We start from the raw sequence: 20,885 nt of genomic DNA, 5'->3' as shown, positions 1-20,885 counted from the left end.
CTAGGTTATCTGCCTCATGACAAAGACTCCTCTGTGACCTATTACTTAACTATAATCTTAAAAAAAAACAAAAACAAAAACAAAAACAAAACACATTACCATACTCCCATTCTGAAATCTACAGGTGCTCCTACTTGCCTAGAAAGCAATGCCTAAAATCAGTAGCCTATAAGTCTAGGCTCTCCACACTCTGACCCAAACACAACTTTCCAATCTCATATCTCACCAGTCCCCACACAAACTGTTGCCTTCAACTGACTTATCTTCTCAACACACTGCATAACTTCCTGCCTCCCCAGTATCACATCCCTTCTACCACGCATGTTCAAAGCCTACTCACGGTGGAAATATTCTTTTATTGCCACTTGTTCATCATTTTTAGGTCATATCTCCCTGAGTTCATGACTGCATCTACTCCCACATTGGCCAACACAGCCCTTTCCACTTGGGAGAGTGGTACCCATCATCTTGATTTGACTGATTTCTTAGGAGAAACAACTTTCAGGGGCATCCTCACATCTAGGGCCCAGCTAAGAACCTGACCATTCTTGCACAAAGGCCCCTGAATGGCTTTACTACAAGTATGACCATGACACCATTGAGCAGGGTGAATGGTACTGCTGGCATGTACACTGCCCCTTCTTACCTCAGCTGCCCAAGCCTACTCCAAACCCTGCATCCACAGGCCACATAGCCAGGCTTGAGAGAGGGTGAATTGCAGGGTCTGTGTTATCCTTTTCCAGGAATATATGCATTCTTATAAAGGACTTTCTTCTCCTTTGGGTAGAAAGTCTTGCTCAGAATCTTATCAGACAGGCCAGTCAGGGTGCCTGAGTGCTAGAAACGGAACATTCATTCAGTCCCATATGAACATTTATTGGTTACCATCCGCCCCAAGATCCACCCCACCTCTTGAGGAATTGCGTCATCCTACCCACAACTGACTGTCTTCTGGAATTAACATCAAGATGCCCAACTCTTTGAGAGCCAAAGGGTGGATCCATTTTAGACCAATCAAACATGTCATCCCCACAGTTAACATTTTGAATAGAGTTAAAGATTGAACATGCTGGTAGCACTTCCATTCTGATGGCTGAGCTGGGACAAGACGAAGGAGTCATGCTGATGCCAAGATGCCTAGGGTTGCCTTCCCAATGATTTTATGAGTGTGTCCATATCCCTCCAATAAATTCCTTTTTGCTTAAAAAAGCCAAATTTGGTATCTCTTGCTTAAGACTGCTCTTGCCTTGGGGCACCTGGGTGGCTAAATTGGTTAAGCGTCTGCCTTTTCCTCAGCTCAGGTCATGATTCCAGGGTCCTAGGATTGAGCCCTACATGGGGGGGGGGGGGGGGCGAGGAGGTCCCTGCTCAACAGGAAGGCTGGTCTCCCTCTTCCTCTTGCAATCTCTCTCTCAAATAAATTTTTAAAAATCTAAGAAAAAAAAACTTATAAAAAAGCAATTTTTGTTTTCTTCGTCTGGCTGGCTTAGTCGGTAGAGCACGTGACTCTAACTCTGGGTGCTGAGCTCAAGCTCCACATCAGATGTAGAACTTTACTTTAAAAAAAAAATTTTTGTTGTTGCTGTTACCTTAAAAGAGCCCACTTCAGTATCTGTTGCTTAACCAAGAATCTTAACTGATAGAAGGCCACAAACTAGAATTCCATTAAATCAAAAAAATACTTATTCTTTTTGTAGCACACTCAGCACCAAGACAGGTGCTGGCTTTCACACAGGTACAAGGACTAGCGCTATCCTTGAAGAGACTTAACCTAATATAGGAGACATAATAGAGCACAAAAAACAATAAACATGAGTAAAGCTATAGGGATGCAGAGGAAGAGTGTCCTTTATCAGGGTGAGTGTGAGTGACTGCTAAGATGTCATGAGACGAAGGTGATATATGATTAGGATTTCACCAGGTAGAATATGGGAAGAGGAGCACTATAGGGAGAAGGAAGTGCCTAAGCAACGGCAAGGAGATGGGCAAGAGCCAGGGTTGGGGAATCTTAACATTAAGAGGTTTTTTTCATTTTTAATTTTTTATTCATGAGAGACACAGAGAGAGAGAGAGAGGCGGAGACACAGGCAGAGGGAGAAGCAGGCTCCATGCAGGGAGCCCGATGCGGGACTGGATCCCGGGGCCCCAGGATCACGCCCTGGGCCGAAGGCAGGCGCTAAACCACTGAGCCACCCAGGGATGCCCCATTAAGAGTTTTAACGTGACTGGTGGGTCAGGTACATGGTGTTGGAAAATGATTCTGGAAAGGTAGTTTCAAGTCAGAGTATAAAGGCTACTGTATGGCCACGTAAGGTCTCCATTCTTTAGTGTTGGGAGCTACTCAACTTTTATAGAGTAGAGCAATGAGATTTGTATTCAGAGACTTCACTTTGGAAGACAGACAGGAGGGAGGAGAGACCAGGCAAGAGGATATAGTGATGAGCTGGGAGAGCAGCAAGGATGGAATAGCCAGGAGCCATGGTAGAAATACGCAGAATCTAAGGAGTTGGATGGAATCAATGAGATTTCAGCCACGAAACATGGAGTGGTGCAATGACCAGAACAACACACCAAACACAGAGGCTTCCATGCTTACCTCACTACTCAAAAGAAGACACCTACCTTTGGCCAAACCAAGACTCAACTTCATCTCTGAATGAGAATTAGCAATACAGTTCCTGGTTCCTGAACAGTGAGGCTAAAAGAGGGTAAAGCTTGTTTCCAACACTGTTCTTTACTATGTCCCCTCTAGGAAAATATTTTTCTCATGAAGAATCATAGAATATTTAATATGTAAGTTCTTGATCAATGTTTCAAATTTTCCCCCACTCCTCACCCCATTTTAACAGCAACTAAATAAGATTTGCCAAAGAAACCATGACATTGCAAAGGTATAGCTCACTAAAATCTACTGAACTGTTACACGTGTTTAGCTTTTTTACCTTCATTACATCATTTTTAAGGGTCTTTGTATTCTTCACAGAACTGCACTACTTGGACTATCATATGAAAAATGGGTGCCAATTACAGTATTTTAGTTAAAACTGGTCGCTGTGCATCATTGTCTTATGCTAGAAGAGAGCTGGCACCAGCAACAAAGGGTTGCTATTAATAGTACAACACAGGACACAAGCAGAAAACTTGAGTGAAATTATGTTTTTTAAAACCCAGTGTTTAGTGCCCAGAAAAGGGACAGACTGTGCAGCATCTGTGCTGGGGGGATATGGAACTAATAAATCATTGCCGTTTTTATTACACATAGGCAGAATATCATAGTACAGCCAAAGCCAAACATTTGCTGTCCGAGAAAAATGATTTACGTCCCAGGGCTTTTTTTTTTCCCCATTCAATTTGAGAGTTTACCCATTTATGCATCCAAAAACGATTTTTATCAATTTAACTGTCCTATAATCTTTAACAGTTTTTTATTTGGGAAGGGTTAAACTTATGAATGAAATGTTAATATAAACATATATGTACACCCTTATGTTCAAACATAAAACATATTCATCTCAAAGTCTGATTTGCAGATGTAAAGCCATGTAACATGTAATTGGGATTAAAAATGATATTTTGATGCATATAAAAAAACTACTAGTTTATTAAAAAAAAACACTAGTGAAGCTAGATGCTAACTTTCTATTATCAGTCCAAGAAAGTGGTGAGAAAAGCTATATATATCTTTTTGCTGAATTAATTTTATCAGATAATCAAGGCAAGTTTATAAAAGACCTTAAACATTGATGAAGGTCCAATATCCTTCTTCAGTAAATAACAATCTTAGGACAATTTCTTAGGCTTCAGGCACATTTGGCCATCCTATCTGCTCTGGAATACATTAGTGTAATAAAAAGGGGCTTCTAAATAGTAATGCAGGCAGTTCCACTAATCACATTATCATCATAATGTATTGACAGTGAGAGAAGTCACAGAAAACAAGGGCTGACAGGAAAACTGTTTCAGAATTCAAAGAACAATAGGCCATTTATTTTGGCATTCCATAATCATTTTACCTATATACTCTTTTAAAAAATGGTAAAATTTAGGAAGCAGAGCCCTAGGAAGGGCTAACACATATTAGGAGCCTTCTGAACAGTCAATGGTGTTCAAATTTTTGTCCTAGGACTTGAAAAGTTAAAGGCATGGTCCTGCCAATTGTGAGATGCCCTCTCCAACACAGACCACCCACAACTACGGATTTTCCATCTGGTGAACAAAACAGACAGCTCCCTAATTATTTTTAAAAAGGATTTTTCTCCCTAACATACTTTCTTTATTTGTCTGTGACCTGGAACTTAATGGAAAACCTGGTACATGCCAACTTCTTTTCTTATAATGAAACATCCTATATTATTGTTTTAACTGGGGTTTTTCAAAGGCTCTAAGATAAAAATTATTACCCCCAGAACTAATGCTCCAAACCACCAAGACAATTCCAATGAACAACTGTTTTCTCTGAACAGAGAATTTCCTGTTTAAATATTAACCACTAAAGTTTTCTCTCAAAACTAACATGATGAAAATAGGAGGGAAATTATTTTCAATCATTTTTAACTGGGCATCCATACTGCTAGTGTCAAAATCTATGGCTTTTCCAATGAGATGGCCACCTCTGCCAAAAGCATGCTCAGAAATGCCAACTGTAATTAAAATCTGGCACCTGTCTTGGGCACCAAATTTGCTTCTAATATCTCCATGTTGAAATGTGTCTCAGCTTTGAGAGAACGTAAGATGCTTTTTGCCCTCTGCCCTTCGGAAAAACACTCGAGTGGAAAAATTGACGGCTGTTATCCCGAAAATTACATTTTTTACATCTTAACTATCCTACATCTTCTCTGTTTTCTTTCCCTGAGTCTGTTTGTTTAATTAGTCCCAAGAGAATCAGCATACATTCCCTTCACACATTTCGTTTTTATAAACCTCAGGAAAAATAGGCAGTAAAATAAGTTCTTCCTAGCATGAAGTTGTGTTGGGGGTGGGGGGTGGCAACATGTAACATGGATAGATTTCATAGATAAATGTTAGATACTATGGAATTGGGAAGCTATAGATGGGGGTGGGGTGCTTCTCTAAGTGGGCTGTTTAGACACTAGAGCAATAAATCTTGATTTGATGCATGTTGTCCTCTCTGCTGTCTATAAGCTTGTGTCCCAACTACTGTTTTGTTGAGCTGGGGCTCTCAAAATCTTAGTAAGGTTTTTGTTCTTCAAATAATATACCATTTCCCAAGAAGGAATTCCTTTCTCTCTTAAAAGTCTTTCACATGCTTGACACCTGGCCCAACTGAAAGTGAGGACAGAGTCATCTTTGGGCCCAGCTATCATACTGGAAGGGTAAATCTGTAGCACAGCTTGACCCCCAACAAGCCCCATGACAAAAGATCAGAGTGGGAGACCAACCAAGGGCAGGCTCACTGGAGAGGAAGTTCCTAGGCAGGGCCCCGATCCACCTTGCCCACTGTCTTATCCCAGGACCTAGAATAGTGCCTCTCACAGAAGGGGTACTCAATCAATGCCTGCGGAAAGAACAGCAGGCAGATCCAGTATGAATGTGCCTTTGTAAAGAACACCTTATATTAATACAGGGCCATCCTGGCTTCAATGGTAAAAGGAGCCTGATGATTATAAAGTGTTGTGAATGTGGGAAGATAACTTCTGAGGCTCGTTAAAGGGTGCAGACATGCAGATGTTCTAACCTTTGAACTTGCCAGCCTCCCTCTTCAGAAGCATTGTCAGCAACATCACTTACCCCCGGCCACCCAGAGCTCCTAGAACACATCGCTCTTCATAAGAAATTAAAAAGGGGTAAAGGAATGTGACGGAATGTTTAAGGTACAAATATATTTTACTACTAAATATACAGAAAGTGTAAAAAAGTAGTACCTAATTTATGACAGAGTTCTGCTAAAATAAATGCACCAAGAATTTGCTTTTTTGGAGCTTAAAATGCACTTTTCCCCATGGAAAAGATGTTACAAATGATGGTTAGGGTCTCAGGAGAGCCCACAGAAACCCATTCAACCCCACAATGTCCTAAAGTGCTGGTTTAACTATACCCAAATAGTTACGTAACAGAGTATTCATGGGACGAGAATCTGAGTTTAAACTAAGGAGCTCCACAACCACAGGAAAAATACGCAGGACGCTGCTCATAGCTTGTGGGTGCCCCACACACACCCAAAAGAAAGCCATCTCCCTGGACCAAAGATTCCTCAAATGCAGCATTTTCCAAAGTTTTTTTTTACTACAACCCACAGGAAGAAACGTATTTTATACTGAGCCCAGAAACATCCCCAACACACACCCCACACATATTAAAAGAAACAACAGTTTTATAAAACAAAATTTAACATGTAACGTACTGACTAGAAAAATGACTCTTATAATTCATTTTTAATTATAATTCAAATTAATTTCCAGCTCACTTCCTGGGAGCCAAATGATCCAAAATGAGACACAAAGGGGTAGTGAGTGATGGCTGCTCATGTGTGATTCTTCAACTTTCTATAGCATATGACTAAATTTTAATGTAATTATGAATAAAAAATATAAAAGTGAGACAATTTCTTGCATATGTGTCAGAGATACATGTGTCCCTTGGTTCAGGCTCTAACCTGTTGAATCAACTCCTTTCTTTTCCCTTCTCTTTTTTTTTTTTTTTTTTAATTTTTTTTTTTAATTTTTTTTATCCCTTCTCTATCTTGTCAAAGATACAGATGTTGGCAGAAAACCTGAGGCTATAGATACAGATACTAGGTAACAGAGACTACAAATCATGCTGATGAAAAGCCTGATGATCTGTAAACTTAAATGTTTCTGGTTATTCAGAACACATGGATATAATTTAATCAATGCTTGAGCTTTCAGCACCAGAGCTATGTGCAAACATTGCTGGGAGTAGGAATGTCATTACTACCCACTAGGTGCTATCTCAGAAATCAGACAGAAGCACAGTATCCCAAGCCTTCTAGCTCCTTCACACAGACCTGTTTTTTTCTCTCCAGAGAAAAGTCAAAGATTCTGGGTGAAGGGATGACTCTGGGAAATCCAGAGACAAGTAAGTACCTGAGAGGAACCTCATAAGCCCAGGGCCAAAGTCCTTGTGAAGGCCACGCCCAATGAACACTTGAGTTCAATAGATTAGAAAGGGGCCAATATTCTGGTTTTCATGCTGGTGGTAGATTCAAGGAACCCGCTATGATCACTGCCAAGCTCTCCCATGCCTGCTTTGGCTAATGATGACTGCATATTCCCATCCTCACAAGAGACATACATTAGCCAAAGATGCAGTACTGAAGGGTCAGAATGCCCATGAGATGAGGCCTTTGCCCCTCTCCAGTGAGTGTGGGCTTCTCAACCAAATCTACCTACAGTCAGAGATCATAAAATCAGGATGTTTCCCAACAATCTCTCAGAATCTTGCACTGTGCCCAAGAACTTAGGACCCTTCTAAGAGTTCTTCCTGGGGAAGTCATCTCTGATCTGTCTTCTATGGGTTTTCATTAACACAGGTATGCATTTTTTTGCATTGTCACATTTTATTTAAAAATTCCATTCAGAGGCACCTGGCTGGCTCAGTGAGTAGACCATGCAACTCTTGATCCCAAGGTCATAAGTTTTAGCCCCATGTTGGACACAGAGTTTACTTTAAAAAATTTAAAAACAGAATCTTTGAAAAATAAAAAAAATTAAAATTCCTTCAAAAAACTGGGAAGCATTATTTTCTAATTCAATTTTTGAGGTTTTAATTTGAATTGACATCTCATAAAAGGAAAATGCACCAATCTCATAAACTCATAACTCCACTGAGTTCACCTTGGGCTTTTTATTTCTGTACTTTCATCCCTTCTTCTGTTGTAGGATTATTTAAATAAATAAAGTGATTTTTTAAATTGATATAATAAATAAAGGAAAGCAGCATATAGTGCCAATACAATATAGCTTTGGTTAATTTGGATTTCTACTTTATCCATTTACAATTCATTTTGACCTAGGTTATAAATGATTACACATATATTTTTGAAAGATTTTATTTTTAAGTAATTTCTATATCCAACGTGGGGCTCGAACTTACAACCTCAACATGAAGACTTGTACACTCTACTGACTGTGCCAGCCAGGTGACCTTCATATTTTAAAATCAGCAAAAAGCATACTATATCAATTGGGGTTGTATCAACTACAGATAATGCATGATTCTATGTTTGCACTGCCGATTGGAAAAAAGACTCCCAGCAGGACTGAAAGCAAGAATTTTCATAAGAAACTCCACAAAAATTATATATATTTCACATCTGTGATTTGCCAATACAGTCATAAAACCAAACAATATAAGCTCTATGTCAGAAAAACAATAAACGTGAAACAAGGGTAATACTAGGCACTGAATTTTTTTTTTTTTTTGGCAAGTCCTCCCATAAAGGAAATGTATTTTTAGTAAATGTATCAGTGAGTAGTTTGGTTTTGCACCTCCTATCATATATTCGTACACATACACGTGTGTATTTATGTACATAACGGGGCACACACATACATATTGCCAGAATAGTAAAAATCCTACAGTCCTTAAGATAAAATAGCAGGGGGCTCTGTCTATTAAGTTATTAGTTCCAGGCCTTCACTTTCTAATCAACAACTTCAGGGCTACTTTCATCACTTGTCATCTTCAAACCCACACTCAATTTTTCCTTTCAGATGATGTTGCATCCGTAATGTAGCAGTTTCTGACATACTGCAGCGTGTTGTTAGGAATATTTCTTCAGAAGCACAGCTTACTAGAAGGTGGAAAGGCAGAAAACCTGAATTTTTTCACATGTCAACTACTCAATAGAACACTATGGAAAAAACCCTCATTTTTACACTTATAATATTTTCCACTCCCCTTTGCAATAATCCCAACTATTTAAAGCAAGTAGATATAGATTTAAATAAGACACAAAAGGATATGTTACAAACAAAAAATATCTTCAGCTTAACATGGTGGAGATTGTTAAACATTAACAACAATATTTTCTGTCAATTAGTATACAAAAGCCATAGCTAAATATATCTGGTTCCAAACTAAAGTATTTTTTTTACAGATTTCATTGATTTGACAGAGGGAGAGCACAAGCAGAGGAGCAGGAGAGGGAGAAACAGACTCCGTACTGAGCAGTAAGCCCAACGCGGGTCTCCATCCCAGGACCCTGAGATCATGACCTGAACCAAAGGCAGAGGCTAAGCTGACTGAGCCAGACTAAATGATTTGTAAAACCCATAATGAAGGGCGCTGGGCTCCCTGCTCGGCAGGGAGTCTGCTTCACTCTCTCCCTCTGCCTCTCCTCCTGCTTGTGCTCTCTCTCTCTCACTGTCTCTCTCAAATAAATAAAATCTTTTAAAAAATATACATTGGGGCAGCCCGGTGGCTCGGCGGTTTAGCGCCTGCCTTCATCCCAGGGCGTGACCCTGGAGACCCTAGATCGAGTCCCACGTCGGGCTCCCTGCATGGAACCTGCTTCTCCCTCCGCCTGGGCCTCTGCCTCTCTCTCTCTGTCTATTCTCATGAATAAATAATAAAATCTTTAAAAAATAAAAAATATATATTAAAAAAATAAAACCCATAATGAGATAAGCAAAAACACTGAACAGCTAAGTATGCAACTGTCCAGTCTATTAAACTGCCTCATATGCAAAAAAAAATTGTTTTGAGCTTTGAGCTCATGATTTTAAAAAAGCCGGGGGAGGGGGGGAATTTTAAAAATAAAATTTAAAAAGCCACCAAAAGTAAAAGAATCAAATTTAAAAAAAAATTTTTTTTAAACTAATCTCTACACTCAACGTGGGGCTTGAACTCATAACCCTGAGATCAAGAGTCACATGCTCCACCAACTGAGCCAGCCAGGTGCCTAGAAACAATTTTATAAGTATAAAAAGTTAGATTAAAATGAGATCCTTCTGTTTAATTAAACTCTACATTACTTAGAGAATATGCATTTTCAACTACACATAGAGCAATCACATACCTAGAATTTTCCCAGATAATTTCAATTTCAAATGTTTTGTCCCAATATCCACTTCCACAAATGTACTCATGTGCTCAATGAGTACACTAATTTGTATTTCTAAAAATACAGTCACCTTGTGTAGGCAAAAAGGATAGGTTTTAGATTTTATTTTTGTTTTTGGTTTCATGTGTTATATATAAATGCATTTAAATAATTGCTAAACCACTGGAGCACTCCTTTAAGAATTACTACAAACGCTTATGTTCTAGAACTGATTGGATTTAGCCAATCAGTTTAGCCAAGTAGTTGCTATTATGGTTGCCCATATTTACGAAACAATGTATGATTAAGGCTTAGAACTATTTCTGCACTTTCGAGGCTTGCATCCCAAAGAGTAACGGAATTTACAAATAACAATACATATGTATGGGCACTAAATAAAATACTATGTATATAGAATGACTGACCACAAGCCCTGGCTTGTGTGATGGTCTTGGCTGACTCCTGATGTCCCAGTGTCAGTATTAATAGCATCCCTTTCACTCTCAAAACTGTCCATATTTGGATGATAAATTCGAAGGCTATACTGTTCATTAACGTGAAGACTGGTAGATTGGTTTTGTTTCTTTATTTTTAAAGATTTTATTTATTTATTCATGAGAGACATAGAGACATAGAGAGAGAGAGAGAGATGCAGAGACACAGGCAGAGGGAGAAGCAGGCTCCATGCAGGGAGCCTGACGTGGGACTCAATCCCGGAACTCTGGGATCACATTCTGAGCCAAAGACAGACACTCAACCGCTGAGCCACCCAGGCATCCCTCTTTTTTTTTTTTTTTTAAAACCTCTGAACCTTTTATTGGCCTCCTGCTCCTCAAAGGGTACGCTGTTTCTGCTGCCTCAACGCCTCAGAACTTTGGTGTCTTTGGGTCTCAGGGACCACCTTGCCATCCACGATCTTGCAGGTGGTGGTCTTCTGGATGGTCTGCAAGGAGTTGCTGTTGTCCAGGGCATCAGTAAGACTGAAGTCCTCCCTGTTTTCCAACAGGTGACGATAGGTGACAATCTCAGCCTCCAGCTTGACCTTGACATTCAGCAGGGCCTCATACCCCTGGGCCTGGCGCTGCCCCTCTGCCTGGGTCTGGGACAGCTAGACAGCTCTGACTCCAGGTGCAGCAGGGCCCCAGTGAGCTGCTCCATCTACATTGCATAGTGGGTCTCGATCTCCCTCAGGCTGTTCTCCAAGCTGGCCTTCAGGTTTCTCATTGAGTCCAGGTTGATCTCCAAAGACTGGGCGGTATGTCTCAGCTCCGTGAGAGTCATCTCAGCTTCTCCTATCTCAGCGGTCTGGGTGGTGACCACTGTGGTGCTCTCCTTGATTTGCTGGGACCAGTACTTATCCAGCTCCTCCCGGTTCTTCTGAGCCAGTTCGTCATACTGGGCCCAGATATCTGCCATGTCTTGCTGAGGTCCTGAGATTTGGGGGTATCCAACTCCACCATCAACCCAGAGTTGGCAATTTGGTTTTATAGACCCTTTACTTTCTCATGGTTCTTCTCCATGAAGAGCAGCTCCTCCTTGAGAGCCTCAATCTGTCTCTAGCTGCAGCCGAGTGACACTGGTGTCATCAGTGACCCTGTGGAGCCCATGGTTGTCACTCTCCACAGACTGGTGTATGGCCAGCTCTGTCTCATACTTGACTCGGAAGTCGTCAGCAGCAGGATGGGCATTGTCAATCTGCAGAACGATGCAGGCATTGTCCACAGCACTTGCAAAGATCTGAGCCCTCAGGTCCTCGACGGTCTTGAAGTAATGCCCCCAGTCTCTGACCTGGGGTCCCTTCTTCTCCAGGTTTCCCGGATTTTCATCTCTAGTCTCTGATTATCAGCCTCCAGGCTCCTCACCCTCTCCAGGTAGGAGGCCAGGTGGTCATTCAGGTCTTGCATGGTCTCCTTCTCACCCTGGATGCCCCTTTGCCTCCCAGACCTCGGGCCATCTTCAGGCCCGAGCCCCCAGACCTCCAGCCACCCTGGAAGCTGGTGGAGCAGGATATGGAGATCCAGGAGCCCAAGCTCCCCACACCTGCATAGATGCTGGCCGCCCTGCTGCTGATCGGCCAGACCTGGTTGCTGGGCGAATGCACGGAGCCCAGGGACCTGTAGTTGGAAGAGAAGGTAGAGTGGGTGGTGAACTCATGCTGTTCGGAGAGTAAGAGCATGACACAGGAGGCCAGGACTCAGGCTCCGGCCAGGCCTTTTTTTTTAAAAGTATAATCCATACCCAATGCAGAGCCCAATGTGGGGCTTGAACTCAAGACCCCCAGATCATATAAGACAGTTTAGCAGACTGGACAGTTACATACTTAGCTATTTATTTAGTATTTCTGCTTGTCTAATTATAGGTTTTATTATTTTTTAAATGTATTTTTAAGGATTTATTTGATAGAGAGTGAGAGAGAGAGAGCATGAGCAAGAGGAGAAGCAGTACTGAACTGAGATGAAGAATCCAACACTTAACTGAGCTACTCAGACACCACAGATTATTGGCTTTCTAACAGCATTTATCACTGTCATCTTTAAGATCTTTTAATGGGTGATTCTTCAAAATCTGATTGATTGTGAACTACAATTTAGCCTTGGGTGAAAGGGTAAACACAAGAAACTAGGTCAGCATAGTCTTGTCAAAAGAGCCCTACCGTTGGAATGGGACCTGTGGTTGAGATCCCAACTCTGCCTCTTAGTTTCATATTGGGAGAGGTACATACCCCTCTCCTTTTTTTTTTTTTTTTAAGTTTTTATTTATTCATGAGAGACGCAGAGAGAGAGAGAGAGAGAGGGAGAGGCAGAGACACAGGCAGAGGGAGAAGCAGGCTCCATGCAGGGAGCCTGACGTGGGACTCGATCCCGGTCTCCAGGATTAGGCCCTGGGCTGAAGGCAGCGCTAAACCGCTGAGCCACCCGTGCTACCCACCCCTCTCCTTCTTGGTTCCCTGATCTAGCAATGGATAGGGTTAACTGATGTGATGCCAACCAGCACAGGACTTCATAGTCACTGAGGGGGCTCCTATGAATCATACCATCCTGTTCAAATCCTGGCTCTACCACTTAGGAGTGAAGTAACCTTAAGCAGAACCAGCCAGGGGCCCTAATGTCAGCAGCTCTGAGTAAGAATTAAGCCAGAATGTGTGTTGAGATGGTAGTGTTGAGGAGAAAACTTCAAAGCAAGAGGTGCTTCCTTAGAGTTGTCTCCTACATAAGAGGGGAAAGTCTGAGGATAGAGAAGATATAGGAAAGGGAGAAAAGTGTCAAAAACCTAGTAACATTATCTGACACTTCCATGGTAGCCTTTGTCAAATGACATCCTTTCTTTCTGACCCAGAATCCTGACTCCCAGTCCACATTTTCTTCATTTTTGTCAAATTTCCTATAAGGCAGAAACAGATTATATTCCCTTACCCTCTACCACATATCTCTATTTTTTTCCCAGCTATTTCATGACATTTTTAAAAAAAGATTTTATTTATTCATGAGAGACACACACACACACACACACACAGAGAGAGGCAGAAACACAGGCAGAGGGAGAAACAGGCTCCATGCAGGGAACCCAAACTGGGTCTCGATCCTGGGTATCCAGGATCATGCCCTGGGCTGAAGGTGGCGCTAAACCGCTGAGCCACCTAGACTGCCCTATTTCATGACATTTTAAAATTTATTTTTCAAGGGGCACCTGGGTGGCTCAGTTGGTTTAGCATCCAACTTGTGATTTCAGCTCAGGTCACGATCTCAGGGTCATAAGATGAAGCCCTGCGTTGGGCTCCACTCTTAGCAGGGAGTCTGCTTAAGATTCTCTTGCTGTCCCTCTGGCCCTCCCTCTGCTCATGCACTTTCTCTCTAAAATAATAAACAAAATCTTTAAAATTTATTTTTCAAAAATAAAAGTGATACAAGCACATTAAAAAAACATTCAAAACTTTAGTCTCCCCTTTCATACCCCAAGCCCTCAATCTTTCCCCAAAGATGACTGCCATTAAAGGTTTTTCTTATGTATTCTTCCTAAAAATAATTTATATCTTCATATATATATTTTTTTAAGATTTTATTTATTTATTCATAGAGACACACACACACACACAGAGGCAGAAGGAGAAGCAGGCTCCATGCAGGGAGCCTGATGTGGGACTCAATCCCAGGTCTCCAGGATCACGCCCCAGGCTGCAGGCGGCACTAAACTGCTGCACCTCTGGGGCTTCCCTCTTCATATATATTTTTATTTACATAAAGATCCTAGTATATGCACACTGCTTTGTTTAGGTAATAATATATCAAGTGGCAATTTGGCTTGAGTTGAGTGGTTCAGAGGACAGCCTCTAGAATCAGAATGTTGGATTTGAATCCTACATATGACCCCCACTAGTTATGTGACACTAGGTAAATTACCCTGTGCCTCAGTTATCACATTTACAAAATAAGGTTAATAATAGTACCCATTTCATGTGATTGTTGGAAGGGTTAAATAATATATCTAAGGCAGGGGGATCCCTGGGTGGCTCAGTGGTTTAGCGCCTGCCTTTGGCCCAGGGAGTGATACTGGAGTCCTGGGATCAAGTCCCACATCAGACTCCCTGCATGGAGCCTGCTTCTCCCTCTGCCTATGTCTCTGCCTCTCTCTCTCTCTCTCATGGATGAATGAGTAAAATCTTTAAATATATATAATATATATATATATATTAAATATATATATATGGCACTTAGAGCACTACTTGCTATATGAATATTTATTGTTTTTATGGTTATTACATGCTCACATCAACACATACAAATCTACCTGGTTCTTCTCTTCATCATTTCTGGTGATCTACATTCTTTTTTGTATACTCAAGTTATTATCGGGTTATTTCTCTTCAGCTTAAAGAACTTCCTTTAGCATTTCTTATAGTGCAGATTTCCTTGTAACAAATTCTCTCAGGTTCTTCTTTTCCGTAAAGGTCTTTATTTTAGCTTCATTTTTGAAGGACAGTTTTGCCAAACACAGAATTCTGGGTTGACATTTTCTTTTTTCTTTCAGCACTTTAAACATCAATTCATTTATCTCCGGCTCTCCATTGTTCCTGATGAGAAGTTGGCTGCCATTCATATCACTGTTCCCTTATAAGTAATGTATCTTCTTTTCCTCTGGCTGCTTTCAAGACTTTATTTTTGGATTTCAGCAACATGCCGCGTGTGCGTGTGTGTGTGTGTGTGTGTGTGTGTGAGAGAGAGAGAGAGAGAGAGAGAGGAAAGATATTTATCTTGCTCAGGGTTTGTTGAGTCACCTGTAAGCTAATGTATTTCAAGTTTGGGAAGTTTCTGAAAAAAAGTTGAGAAGTTTCTATTACTCCTTCAAATATTTTGTGGGCCTCTTGTCTCTTTTCTTTCCTTTTAGAACTCTAATTACATACATTAGACTGCTTGATATTGTCCCACAGTTTTCTGAGGCTCTATTCATTTTTCTTCAATCTTTTTTCTCTCTGTTCATCAAATGAGTAATTACTATTGGTCTATTTTTTAGTTCATTGACTCTTCTGATGTCTACAACCTGCTATTATGCTCATCCAGTAAGTTTTCAATTTAGCTAAGGTACTTTTCAGCTCTCTTTTCATAAAATTAATTTTAACCTTTTAAAGCATACGATTCACTGGCATTTAATATATTCACAATATTATACAAGCAGCACCATTATCTAGTTCAAGAACATGTTCATCAGGACACCTGGGTGGCTCAGCGGTTTGGCACCTGCCTTCAGCCCAGGGCGTGATCCTGGAGACCCCAGATCGAGTCCCACATCGGGTTCCCTGATGGAGCCTGCTTCTCTCTCTCTCTCTCTCTCTCTCTCTCTGTACCTCTCATGAATGAATAAATAAAATCTTAAAAAAAAAAAAAGTTCATCACCTCAAAAGGAAACCCTAACTAAACACATTAAAATAGTCATTACCTATTTCCTCCTCTCCTCTAACCCCTGGAAACCAGTACTTTTCAGCTTTTTTTTTTTTTTTAAGATTTTATTTATTTATTCATGAGAGACAGAGAGAGAGAGAGGCAGAGACACAGACAAAGGGAGAAGCAGGCTCCCTGCGAGGATCCTGATGTGGGACTCGATCCGAGGACTCCGGGATCATGCCCCAGCCCGAAGGCAGGCACTAAACCGCTGAGCCACCCAGGGATCCCTTTTCAGCTCTTTTTAATAGTATTTATTTTTAAGGTGACGTTCTCTATCTGCTCTTTCATTGTGTATATATTTACCATTAAGACCTTGAACATACTTATGATAGATGTTTTAGCATCCTTATCTGTTGACTACAACATATGAATGATCTTGAGTTTGGCTTCAATTAAGTGCTTTTCCCCTCTTGTTTCATGTATATAGTGATTTTTAAAATTTTATTGATATAATTGATATATAATATTGTATTCATTTAAAGTATACAACATGATTTGATACAATGATTTTTGATAGGCCTTTGGACATAATGATTAATATGTTATATAGATTCTATATTCTGTATATTAATTTATCTAAAGGGTGATTTTTACTAACCAACTGTTCAGACAGTTGGTTTGTCTGAACACAAATACCACACTCTGTCTCCTCTGTGGTGAACAGCAGCTAAGATCTCTACTCAGTTCTTTCAGCTTCCAGCTACTGCTTTTTCACCAGTTCCACTGGAAGCTCCTCTACACAAACAGACAGCTTAGTGGCTGGCCAAAGATTTGTGCCATTTAATATGTAAATTTCCCCCTCCTTTACTCCTCCCTCAGCTCACCTGTGTACATACACACTCTTGCTCTCTGTCTCAAATAATAATAAAATAAATCTTTAAACAGTCACATTTGTACTGGTCAGGAGGCAAAACCTGGAGCATCCTGATATATACACTGTTTTGCCTAGGTAGATTCTGTAGACTGTTCTCGATCTGCAAAATTGGATCTTGAAATCTCACCTAATCTGGTTTCTTCATGGCTTCAGTTAAAGAATTATTTTTGGGATTATCAGGCGAGATCCTGAAGCTGGGCTGGTCCACGGTGAGGGCATTTGTTATTTCCACAGGTGACCAAGAACCTGAATTCTGCCCTCATGTTGGGGAACTCTCCATCTTCTGAGCCAATGGAAGCTGGAAATGTTTCCCTACTCCCCCAGCCCCAAGGGCTCTGCCTGTCACACACACTTGCCCCAGCCTTGGAACTCAGAGTCAGCCACACAAAGAAGCAGGAAGCATGCACGAGTAGCTGTATGAAAGTCAAACCTCCATATTAGCTATGATAGTTATACCATCATCATAGGCAACCTAAAAACTAACAAAAATATTCAGAGTTTCACTTGTTCCACTAGCAGCATGGCCCTCTTCCCCTCCACCCTCATCCGTGAAGGCACAAAAAGAAAATAACATATCACAACAAAATAGGAAATAACTAGCCATTGTCTCCACCTTTTATAGGCAAATACTTCATGGGATTTGCCTGCAACACTAAAAGGCGCATTTGTGGTTCTGACAGCCTAAGACTAAACTATATTACAAACCGATTACTGTCCAGAGCCTAAAGCTACAGTTTACAAGCCTGTTCTGCCTGCTTTCAGGCCCCTCCATGCTTATAAATGACACTTTCTAGTGTCTTAAAGTATGAGAGGCAGCTAGCTCCAAATTCTCAGGCTGCTAATGGTTTCACATAAAATGAGCTCCTACAATTTTATTACCACCCTGGTGTGAATTCACAGGTGAGGGGCCACCAGGGAAAGGATGTGGATATGTCTCTCACTCCTGGCCTCCTGACTTTTCCAAGTACAAAGAACTTTTCCACTCAATATTTCAAATGGCTGCTCCAACTCCCATGCTGATTAAGCCAAATAGGCTCTACTACATTACTGAAAGAGGAGTAAGTCACCAAGTCACCTCTCTGGAGAGAGAAGGGATATGAATCTGCATCCTAACTTACACCTGTAAAGCTGATTAAGCAACCCACTGATTTTACATTTGGACTTAAATATACATTTAGTGGGTATTAGTCGATTAGAATGTTGAGAAGTAACTACTGAAAACTGTTAAATTTCACATTCTAATCAGACAAGTCAGACATAAGTTTTGTATACATGATAACATGTATCTCACAATACAATGATTATTGATACTTGGAAAAGTGATCATGTTGGCATACAAGATTCTATAAAGTGCACAATTCAAAAAAAAATAAAGTGCACAATTCGGTACACCTCTACATTTGCGTGAAGTTTTAACAATATACAAAATACCAAATAACAGCACCAATGACCTGCTTTTGAAAGAACTCTGGAAGCCTTTAAAACAGGGCTGATTATCAGAAAGTACTGAAATTCACATGTTCAGCTATATATTTGTATGACTATTTTCTTACCTTTAAAAGCGACTTATGGCAGGGGCGCCTGGATGGCTCAATTGGTTGAGCAACCAACTCTTGGTTTTTGCTGGGGTTGTGGAATTGAGCCCTGCATCTGGCTCTGTGTTCAGGGCAGACGAGAGATTCTCTCCTCTCCTCTCCTCTCCCTCTGCCCTCCCTCTGCTCATGCTCCCTCTCTCTCCAATAAACAAATAAAAATCTTTTTTTTTTTTTTTTTTTTTTTAAAGAGAGACTTAAGGCAAGCTAAATAGATAAATGGGTAGACAGTAGGTCTAAAAATATTTACGTTATTTCTCCTGGGGGAGAAAAACAACCTAAAGCCATACAAACTAAACATAATATTCCAGTTTTCAAAAGTAGTTGATAGTGACTGTTTAATGAGGGAACTTTATTTTCTCAGTATCTTTTTTTTTTTTTAATTTTTATTTATTTATGATAGGCACACAGAGAGAGAGAGGAGAGAGGCAGAGACACAGGCAGAGGGAGAAGCAGGCTCCAAGCACCGGGAGCCTGACATGGGATTCGATCCCGGGTCTCCAGGATCGCGCCCTGGGCCAAAGGCAGGCGCTAAACCGCTGCACCACCCAGGGATCCCTCTCAGTATCTTTTATTTTTTTTTTTTTTTTATTTTTTTTTTTTTTTTCAGTATCTTTTAAAACTAGAAAAGGTACGTTAAATTTTAAATGTAAACCATGTGAAAAACAATTCAATATGGCAGACTCTACTTTAAAAACTTTAGAATTTCAAATTCAAATAAAACAAAAGTTCACATAAATGGCTTAAAAAGCCTTCAAAAAACAACAAAACTGAACTTAAAGCTTACACATAAAAAGTTTTCCTTTTTAAGACCAAAGATCATCTAAGATCATTTGTCAGAGGCTTAGAAGTGGTGAAAACTAAACTAGCTGCCAAAAATTGTTTACTCTGTAGCACATAACACCCACTAAGTGACCTGCAGAGAAAATGTAAGCGTAATTTATTCTGCATGCTTCCGGTTTTACTTCCTGTTAAAATAATATTCATCACCATATTCAACTCTTTTTTCCTGTGTTTTATCTTAATCAAAAATAAAGGCAAAGGAAGGAACTTGGGGAGAAAAAGTGGGAGTGGCAAAAAACGGATTTCTCAGTCAGAAATTTAAGATTAACCCATGTGTTAAGAATAAATCTATTAAGGGGCACCTGGCTGCCTCAGTTGGGGCAGCATGTACCTCTTAATCTTGGGGTTGTGAATTTGAGAGCCCCATGCTGGGTGCAAAGATTACTTAAAAATAAAATCTTAAAAAAAAAAAGAATAAACCTACTAAGAAAAAGAATAACTCTATGATAAAGTACATCGTGAATACTTTATCCCTCTCAAAAATGTAGGATTAAAAATTGGAATTATTACATTTACTATATTCTCAACATATTTTTGTGTACATAGTAGCTTTTGGGTCTTCCCAGATTCAAAAGCACCAGCTAAAACACAGAGCCAGAACGAATGCAGCAAACTAAAAGCATTGAGCACAGAGCCTGTGCCAGATAAGCCAGAACTATAGCAACACCAGGGCCTGCCTATTAGTCCCAAATATCTATAAGCTCTTTGTCAGGGAAGCTCTGGAATGTCATCTGTCTTGAATTACATCCACCTAGGATTATGTTCCACTGACCAATATGGACAGATTACTGGAATTTGAAAACCTCACTTTTTTGGTAATTGACATTTAAATTGTTTGAAGTTTCTCATTAAGGTCGCTTAAGAAATTAACAGCAGATGTAGGAAACTAAGTGTATAGTATTCAGAGAAATGAAGTCACCTGAAGGCTCCAAATAACTAGAAGCGTTTAAATATAGTATGTGCATTAGGAGGAAAGGATGAACTAACCTGACCATAGGCTACAATTTCATCATTTTTTTCTCTATTCCAACTAGATAACTAGATTTCCCAGCACATTTTGAATGTAATTAAAAGAAAAGAGAAAGACAAGAGGTTGGCATGACGAGGACTACAACCTAGACCATAGCACAAAGAACTAACTTGATGGAGGCTGAGAGACAATAAACATCTCCACTGCCTCCCTGTTAACAACAAGATGTAAATCTGAAATCTTGGGCTGGCTTTGGAGGCCCTTTGCTACCTGGCCCCAAACCCCCTGCTCAGCTTTAGGCCCAGCTCTTCTGCCACTAGGCACCCCCTACTCCACAACAACCCCCTCCTAACTCCCCTGCTGTATCTTTGCACATGCAGTTCCCTCAGCCAGGAATGCCCTTCCCTCTCCTGCCATCGTTTCAAATCTGCTCAGAGGTTAACTTGCCTGGGAATAGTTCCCATGCCCTCTGAAAGTCACTCCTGCCTCTGCTTTACCATTTCCCATGACACATTCAGTTTACTCAACATTTACTAAGTACACACCACGGTCCACAGCACTATGCCAGCTATTCAAGGAATAAAATATAATAAGAGAATTGTCCTCTCAGGGTCTCATTCCCTGACCCAGGCATCTCAGATGACAC

At 40.5% G+C, this 20,885-nt stretch overlaps 1 protein-coding gene and 1 pseudogene across 6 annotated transcripts in view; both read right to left on the bottom strand.

Annotated features, from left to right (window-relative positions):
- The window catches only part of CLYBL (citramalyl-CoA lyase), a 283,074-nt gene that overhangs the window by 242,814 nt on the left and 19,375 nt on the right, over positions 1-20,885 (bottom strand). The gene's annotated exons all lie outside the window — the stretch shown is intronic.
- LOC112655899 (keratin, type I cytoskeletal 18-like) lies at positions 6,374-20,866 on the bottom strand (annotated as a pseudogene).

This window comes from Canis lupus, chromosome 22, assembly GCF_003254725.2.
Source record: "Canis lupus dingo isolate Sandy chromosome 22, ASM325472v2, whole genome shotgun sequence".
Lineage (NCBI taxonomy): Eukaryota > Metazoa > Chordata > Mammalia > Carnivora > Canidae > Canis > Canis lupus.
This window is presented reverse-complemented; position numbering and strand designations above follow the sequence as displayed.